Raw genomic sequence first — 7,612 nt, 5'->3', positions numbered from 1 at the left:
ACTGTATAACCTTGGCTGTCCTGGAACTTGCTCTATAGACCAGGTTGACCTCGAACTCACAGAGATCCACTTGCCTCTGCCTCTAGAATGCTGGGACTAAAGGTGTGCACCACCACCATGTGTCTGCTCATCTTTGTCTTTAAGGTCCAACCATTTTTGAGGGATTAATAGCAATAGTACTTCCAAGGCCTTGATATACTCAACCCACTGCTGCAAGAGAATCTGAATGCCCCTCAAACTCTACTGAAAAGCCGACAGAGGAGAGACGAAGCTTGAATTTTGTCTTTGTCAAGGTTATTTAACCCTTTCTAAAGACTCACTGTTAAATGTTCACCTAGAAGTTGTTCAACAGAAGCTCATAGTGACTTCTGGGTGGTCTGATCTAAGTAAGAAGTCTGTGTCTGCTTCTGCTAGGTGTGTATTAACAGGTCGAAGACACTCGGGATCCTCTTCCTTGTATTTACTCCTGACCTTCAGATGCCTAGATCCAGTTAGTTTGTTAGCAACCTTCCATCAATTGTTCCACCATTCTGGTCTCTGAATCAAGGACATCATCAATTTTCATCTTGACTTTTTGATCACTTAGAGTATGAGCCCTAAATAACTCCAATCTTGTGTCCCAAATAGAGAGTGGCACTGAATTCTAAAGAACATAGATTCTATCAGGAACAACCACAAAATGGTCCCAGTCACAATCACTTGCTTATGATGATTATTTTCCCCAGCATCTGTTCATTGTTTTCAGAAAAAGAACCCTGGCCAACGAATCCCCTCTAAACTGATAAATCTGCTTTGCTGTGATCTTCACAGATCTGTCTCAGCTTCCTATACAAGTTTGCAGAAATCTTATGGGAACAAAGATTTTCTACAGCCTGGTTGAGTTCTGATTTGTACTTAGTTGAAGTACTAGTCTAAACAGCTTCCCCTGCTTCTTTCTGTTGCTGCCGTCTGTCATCAGCATAGTTGGAGGCTTGTCTTTAGAGGTCTGGGTCACTGACTTTTAGCAGAGCCAGAGTTGCTCTTAGCACAACTAGACAACTAGACTGTGGCAGAGGACTCAGCCAGGCCACCATTTGTACTACTTGTTGAAGCCATAAAAGAATTAATATTTTCTTTCTTCTCCCTCTCTCTCCCTCCTTCTCTTTCCCTCCCTCCCTCATTCCTCCCTCCCCCTCTCTCTCTCTCTCTCTCTCTCTCTCTCTCTCTCTCTCTCTGTTTTCAAGACAGGATTTCTATGTAGCCTTGGCTGTACTAGAACTTGCTTTGTAGACCAGGCTGGCCTTGAACTCAGAGATCTGCCTGCTTCTGCCTCCCTAGCTCTGGGTTTACACACTCAGCTTCTGTGTTTTTTAAAGACTTATTTTATATGTATGGGTATTTTGCCTGCATGTATATATACATACATGTGCTCCAAGTCCATACCTGGTGCCTTAGACCCCATGGAACTAGAGTTACAGGCTGTTGTAAGCCGCCATGTGGGTGCTGGGAATTATATTCAGTGCTCCTAACCACTTAGCTATTTCTTCAGCCCCAACAGTCAACTTTTTTATTAAGAGCCTCTCACGGGGCTGGAGAGATGGCTCAGCGGTTAAGAGCACCCGACTGCTCTTCCAGAGGTCATGAGTTCAATTCCCAGCAACCACATGGTGGCTCACAACCATCTCAATGCCCTCTTCTGGTGTATCTGAAGACAGCTACAGTGTACTTACATATAATAAATAAATAAATCTTTAAAAAAAAAAAAGAGCCTCTCACATAGTCCTACTTGCCATGGACCACCAGCTACCAGGGGCTTGACTAAGCTTTGGGGCCAGGGATTCATTATATGTTCCCAGGGATGCAGACTCACCATGCCCGTACGTGCAAGTTAGCGGACAGTACCTGTTGTGCAGCTGTCTTCTCATGAGGTGTTTACACTGAGGGTGTGAGGTCCGGGGCGGCTCCACCAGTCTAAGTATCTTTTATTATCTTTTGTCTTATGACTGTTGCCAGTAGCCGTGGCTACTGTGAGTGAATAGTCATCACAACTCTGGTGGTAATGATGATGGTTATTCTGGTTATCTTCTAGCCCTGGCAGTTTGAGCAGAACAACAGTCCACAGAAAGAGATCCCTTCCTTCATTTGGTCAGCATCTCTGGCCATTGAGCAGCTGGTTTTGTCTCGGCCTCCTCTAGCGACCATAGTAAAATACTGCTGACTGGGTAGCTTAAACAACGTCCGTGTATGCCTTACAGCTGGTGTCAGTCTGTCCAGTTCCTCAGTGAGGGCTTTCCTCCTGGCTTCCAGACAGGTGTCATGGAAGTAGTTGGTCTCCCACAATGGAGAGAGGCAGCTAGTTCTCGGGCATCTTCTCTCATAAAGACACCAATTCTGTCATATGAGAGCTTTGTCCTTAACGACTTCCTTACTCCTCACTGGTTTTAAAGCCTTCATATATGGATGTGTTTTACATAGCAGGTCCTCTGTTTGAGCCAAATGACCCCATATCCCAGTCCTCAGCATCCAGCCTGCCCCATGTCTGGATGAGGATAGGACTTGTATGGGAAACGTTTGCCCTGCTAGTCACAGCCAGGAGTGTGTGGGTGGATTCAGGAGCTCCAAGCTTTCTAACTTTCTTTCTTTTTTAGGCAGGGTCTCACTAGGTAGCCCTGACTGTGGATCTCCTTTTTTTTTTTTTTTTTCCAGAGCTGGGGATGTGGATCTCCTTTTTGACCCTGGCTCTTGACCTCAAGTGAAACAAGGCCACACATCAAATGTAGCCCAGAGAACTGGCCAGGTACCTATCTCCCACCTCAGGCAGCCTATTCCCTAAAGGTAGGAAATTCTGTGCCATGTTCAAAGTTAACACCCTTTTTCCTTCGGGGACCCTTAACAGGTTGAGTGGGGTCCAGCGATGCTCTGGGAGTCTGCCTTGTACATGCTTCAGGTAACAGGCACACTCTCTCTTCACCTACAGCCTTTTCATCTCTTCCCCTCGGTCCTCTGGGCAAAGAACCCACTTTATCTTCACATCTTTGATCTAAGTGGCAAGTCAAGCAGGCCAGCATAGCACCTTGCCTGTCATACACCCGTGCGCCCATTTAGACCTGGTTGTCAGAGTGACCAAGAGGCCTGCTCAGAGCTGTACAGTTTTAAGGGTTTATTTATTTATCCGTGTGCCACCGCCATCCCACTAAGATGTATTTATTTTTATTTTATGTGTACGAATGTTTGATTGCTCATGTAGCTGTGCACAGCATGGGTGCGGTGCCCATGGAGGTCAGAAGGAAGAATGTGTTGAATCCCTTGTGTCAGAATGAGGAGTAGTAAGTAAGGTAGCAAGGGAGCTGGGACTGAATGCCCATGGCTGACTGATTGATTCCTAGAAGGGAAGTTGACCCAAAGGCTCTGCTACTCCAGGTCACCCAGTTAAAACACAACTGGGCATTTCCCGACCCTGCCCCATCCTCCACACTGACCATGCCTCCCCATCGTACTCCCTCCCTTCCCGGCCCTCCTCCCCCTCTGACCTCTCCACCTTCTCCTCTCTCTGCCCTGTTCCTGCTCAGGGCAGGAGAGAGCCCGCAGGCTACTTTATAGATGCGATAGTCTCAGGTGGCTGCCTCTGGGGCCCACATGTCTTACCTTATCGTGATCCATCAAAATCTTTCCTGCCACTTGAGCTCCCACTCAAGGTCACCTCCAGCAAGGATTCTTGACAGCTACCTGGAAGGTAGAAGGGTGGGGGCGTTTAAAGAGCAGCATTCTAGTTGGGAACCTCCACACAAGCAGAGCCTGAGTGTAGCCAGGAGTAAGAGACACAGTCCTTTTAGAAGAGTCTGATTCTAGAGGACCAAGGCTTTCCTTGAGGCTCCGAGTTGAGCTCAGATGTGTCCTTTCCTCTCGTTGGGCCTCAGTTTCCCCAAATGTGAAGGCTGTGGTAAGAACAGTGCTTTCTGAGATCCTTTTAAAAGTGAATGACGGGGCTGGAGAGATGGCTCAGCGGTTAAGAGCACTAACTGCTCTTCCAGAGGTCCTGAGTTCAAATCCTAGCAACCACATGGTAGCTCACAACCATCTGTAATGAGATCTGATGCCCTCTTCTGGTGTGTCTGAAGAGAATGACAGTGTACTTATATATACTAAATAAATAAATCTTAAAAAAAAAAAGTGAATGACGCTGGGAGATATTGGCACACGCTTTTAATCCTAGCACTCAGGAGACAGAAGCATGCATGCAGGCAGGAGGATCCCCCGAGTTTAAGGCCAGTTTGGTCTACAGAGCAGTTCCAAGATCGCCAGGGCTACACAGAGAAATCCTGTCTCAAAACAACAAAACAAAACAAAACAAAACAAAACAAACAAAAAGAGTGATATGTAGAGATTATATCTAGATAGAAATTATAAATATGTATGCATTATATATTGTTTATATAATTATGCACAATTAAATAGTCTGCACATATATAACTATATATCTTATATTATTTTCCTCCAATTAGAATTTTATTTTATTTATTTTAAAAAATGTGATTTATTTTATGTGTATGGATATTTTGTTTGTGTGAGTATCTGAGAAGCATGTAGGTGCCTGGTACCCAAGGAGGCCAGAAGAGGGCATCAGATCTCCTGGGTCTGGAGTTAAACAGACAATTTAGAGCCATCATCCATGTGGGTGCTGGGAGTCAAACCCAAGTCCTCAGGAAAAGCAGCCATATATACATATGTATATGTACACACACACACACACACACACACACACACACACACACACACACACATATAAAATCTTAGGGTCTCTATTGCTATGATGAAACACCATGACCAAAAGCAAGTATGGGAGGAAAGAGTTTATTTGGCTTCCTTCACTGAAGAAAGCCAGGACAGGAACTCAAGCAGGGCTGGAGCCTGGAAGCAGGAGCTGATACAGAGGCCATGGAGGGGTGCTGCTTACTGGCTTGCTCACCTTAGCTTGCTCGGCTTGGCTTCTTATACAACCCAGGACCACCCACCCAGGGGTGATCCCACCCATGGCAGACCTGCCCCCCCCCATCAGTCACTAATTAAGAAAATGCCCTGCAGGCTCACCTACAGCCCAACTTTATTGAGACATTCTCTCAGTTGAGGCTCCCTCCTTTCAAGACTCTAGCTTGTATCAAGTTAATACAAAACCAGCCAGCACATTTACTTATGAATTAAACACAATTGCTTGTTTTGATTAGAAATACAAAATCAGGCCTGGTAGCACACGTCAGTCATCCTATCTACTTGGGAGTTTCCACAGAAGGATTGAAAATTTAAGGCTACAGAGTTAGTTATAGGCTAGCGAGACTCTGTTTCAAAAACATGAAGAACAAAAAAAATATATAGAATATATTTTTGATGCCTATAGCTCAAAAGTAGAGCATTTGCTGAGAGGCCCTGATTCAATCACCAGTACCAACATAAAAAGAAAGGGCGGAGCAGTTAAGAGCACTTACTGCTCTTCCAAAGAACCAGCGCTCACTTCCCAGTACAGCAGGCTGCTCAAAACTACCTGTACTCCAGCTCCCAGGGTGTGACATCCTTCCGGCACCCACGAGACATACACATGCAAATGATGCTTTCTTTCTTTTTTTTTTTTTTAAGAAAGAAATGCTAACAAACCCATGCCCTGGCATCTCAGGAAGAATCCTATCACCCATCAATTAGCAGGAGGGAAAGAGAAGTCAAGGGCAGTGGGATGAGGAAGGAGTCTCGTGTTTCCCATGATGCTACACACTACAATAGTCAATGTTACAAATGGTGTTCTTGAGCCCTATGCAGAGCAATTGAGTTAGAACTTCTGGGTGTGGACCTGGTGGGTGTGGACTTTGGTGTTCCTGGGTTCAGAGGAGTCTGCTGTGCACGGAAGGTTGAGAACCATCCTTTGAGGGCAGTGCTGCCCACTCTTCAGTGCCTGAGTTCCCAGGAGGACTGGATGCTGGGTCCCATCGGGGACTTTCTCGCTTACTAGAATGGTGCCTATGAATTTCCCATGGCTCCTTTGATGAGCCGCTGCTAACTCTGTGGTACAACATCAATCTCTTCTACTCTCACAGTTCCCAATAAGCCTTACTGGGCTAACATCACTGAGTGGGGCTATGCTACAGTCTGGAGGCCCTAGGGAAGAGCCTGGTTTCTTGCTCACCATTCTCTGAGAATCTCTGGCGGGATTCTCTAAGGTCACACACTTATTCCTAACCCATCACAATTGACTAGATAGTGTAGATCGGCCTAGAGTTCTAAGCCCTAAGTCCAGTGGACCCAGAATGAGCTTCTCGTCAGGGAAGAGGGTGGTGGGGCAGAAACCCTTAGGCTTCAGGAGTCACCCAGATCCAAGTTAGTTCATTCATGAATTCAAAGTACATACTGCAAGGTCTCTTTCGAACCTTGTCTCCACCCTAATGGAGTTATTAAACCAGCATTCCCCTTATCTCTTACAACAGAATTTCTGAAATTTAAGGACTTCAAATAGTATCTGATGAGCTCACTGCGGTGTGGGCCTTCAGTTTGTACTGGGCTCTGCTTGCGTGTTCTTCTAGACTCCTCTTCATCAGCTGTCAGCTTGTGGTGAGGCAGGGCTGGATGCTGAGGTCCCTTACCCTAGGGGTAAGGAAATTGTCTATGATGGGAGCATCCAGCAGACTGGCCTGGGTTGCTTCTCTTGGTTGTAGGATTCCCAGAAAGGAATGCGTGGGTAATGGAGTGGGGGTCAGGGCTTTCAGATTTGTTAATGTGCTGTTGGCCCAAGCAAATCGCATGGGTAGACCCCAAAACCGTATGGCCAGAAGCATGTGAGTGTGAAAGACATAATAACCCAAGGAACAACCCGCTGGGACCACCCACCACTACCTCCCCAGCCTCCCCAAGCACTGAACTTCTTTGGAGAGTCTCCTACTGGGCAAGGCTGTGTTCCACCTTCCTACCACCCGGCCAGCTGTAGGCTCTTGGACTCAGAGCAAGGATGTAGGGAAAAGGAAGAAGCAGAGCTGGCACAGGCTACTCCAGATGTTCTCACAGTGACCTGTCCCCCAAGCCAGGAGTGACAGGTTTTCCCACGCCTCTACCCTGCTGTTTTTTGGGTCATAAAAGGGCCTGATAGTCATACCCTGTGGTGATGGTGGCTTTGTCTCAGCGTATTACTAGTGAGAGGCACCTGGAACTAGAGTTGTGTCGGGCTTTGGCAGAGCGCTTGCCTTCGAATAGGCAGGAACAGGATAAATGGGGACACTTGTTTATGTATACACAGTTACAGGCGGGGGCAGAGGCCAGCTATGGAGTGGCCAGTTCTATGCTCGCAGAAGACCCTGGGAAGGCGGGAGCTTTAGGCTTCTCCATCCTCTGGCTCCTTATCTAGTGTAGAAGGTGATACCTAGGTCTCAGGTCCCTTTGGGCATATGGCTCCAAATTGGCTTTCCTAGAGGTGGGTGGCGGTCAGTTGTCATGTTAGGGTGGCTGTGTGTTCCGTTTGCCTGGGGCAGTCCTGTTTGCACCTGCTGTCCTAGTGTAATTATTAATAGTGCTCTTTCTCTGTCTGGTTTAGATGTTACAGGTCAGGGGTCCCCTAGTTAAAGCCCATGTTCATCCTAGACTTCGAGAAAACTGGAAAAGC

At 46.6% G+C, this 7,612-nt stretch overlaps 1 pseudogene; it reads right to left on the bottom strand.

Moving 5' to 3' along the window:
• Positions 1-491: 491 nt before the first annotated feature.
• Positions 492-1,095, bottom strand: Cul4b-ps1 (cullin 4B, pseudogene 1; annotated as a pseudogene).
• Positions 1,096-7,612: the final 6,517 nt, after the last annotated feature.

The sequence above is a fragment of the Rattus norvegicus genome, chromosome 1 (assembly GCF_036323735.1).
Source record: "Rattus norvegicus strain BN/NHsdMcwi chromosome 1, GRCr8, whole genome shotgun sequence".
In the NCBI taxonomy this organism is placed as follows: Eukaryota; Metazoa; Chordata; class Mammalia; order Rodentia; family Muridae; genus Rattus; species Rattus norvegicus.
Note: the sequence above shows the minus strand (reverse complement) of the source record. Positions and strands in the feature narration are given on the sequence as shown.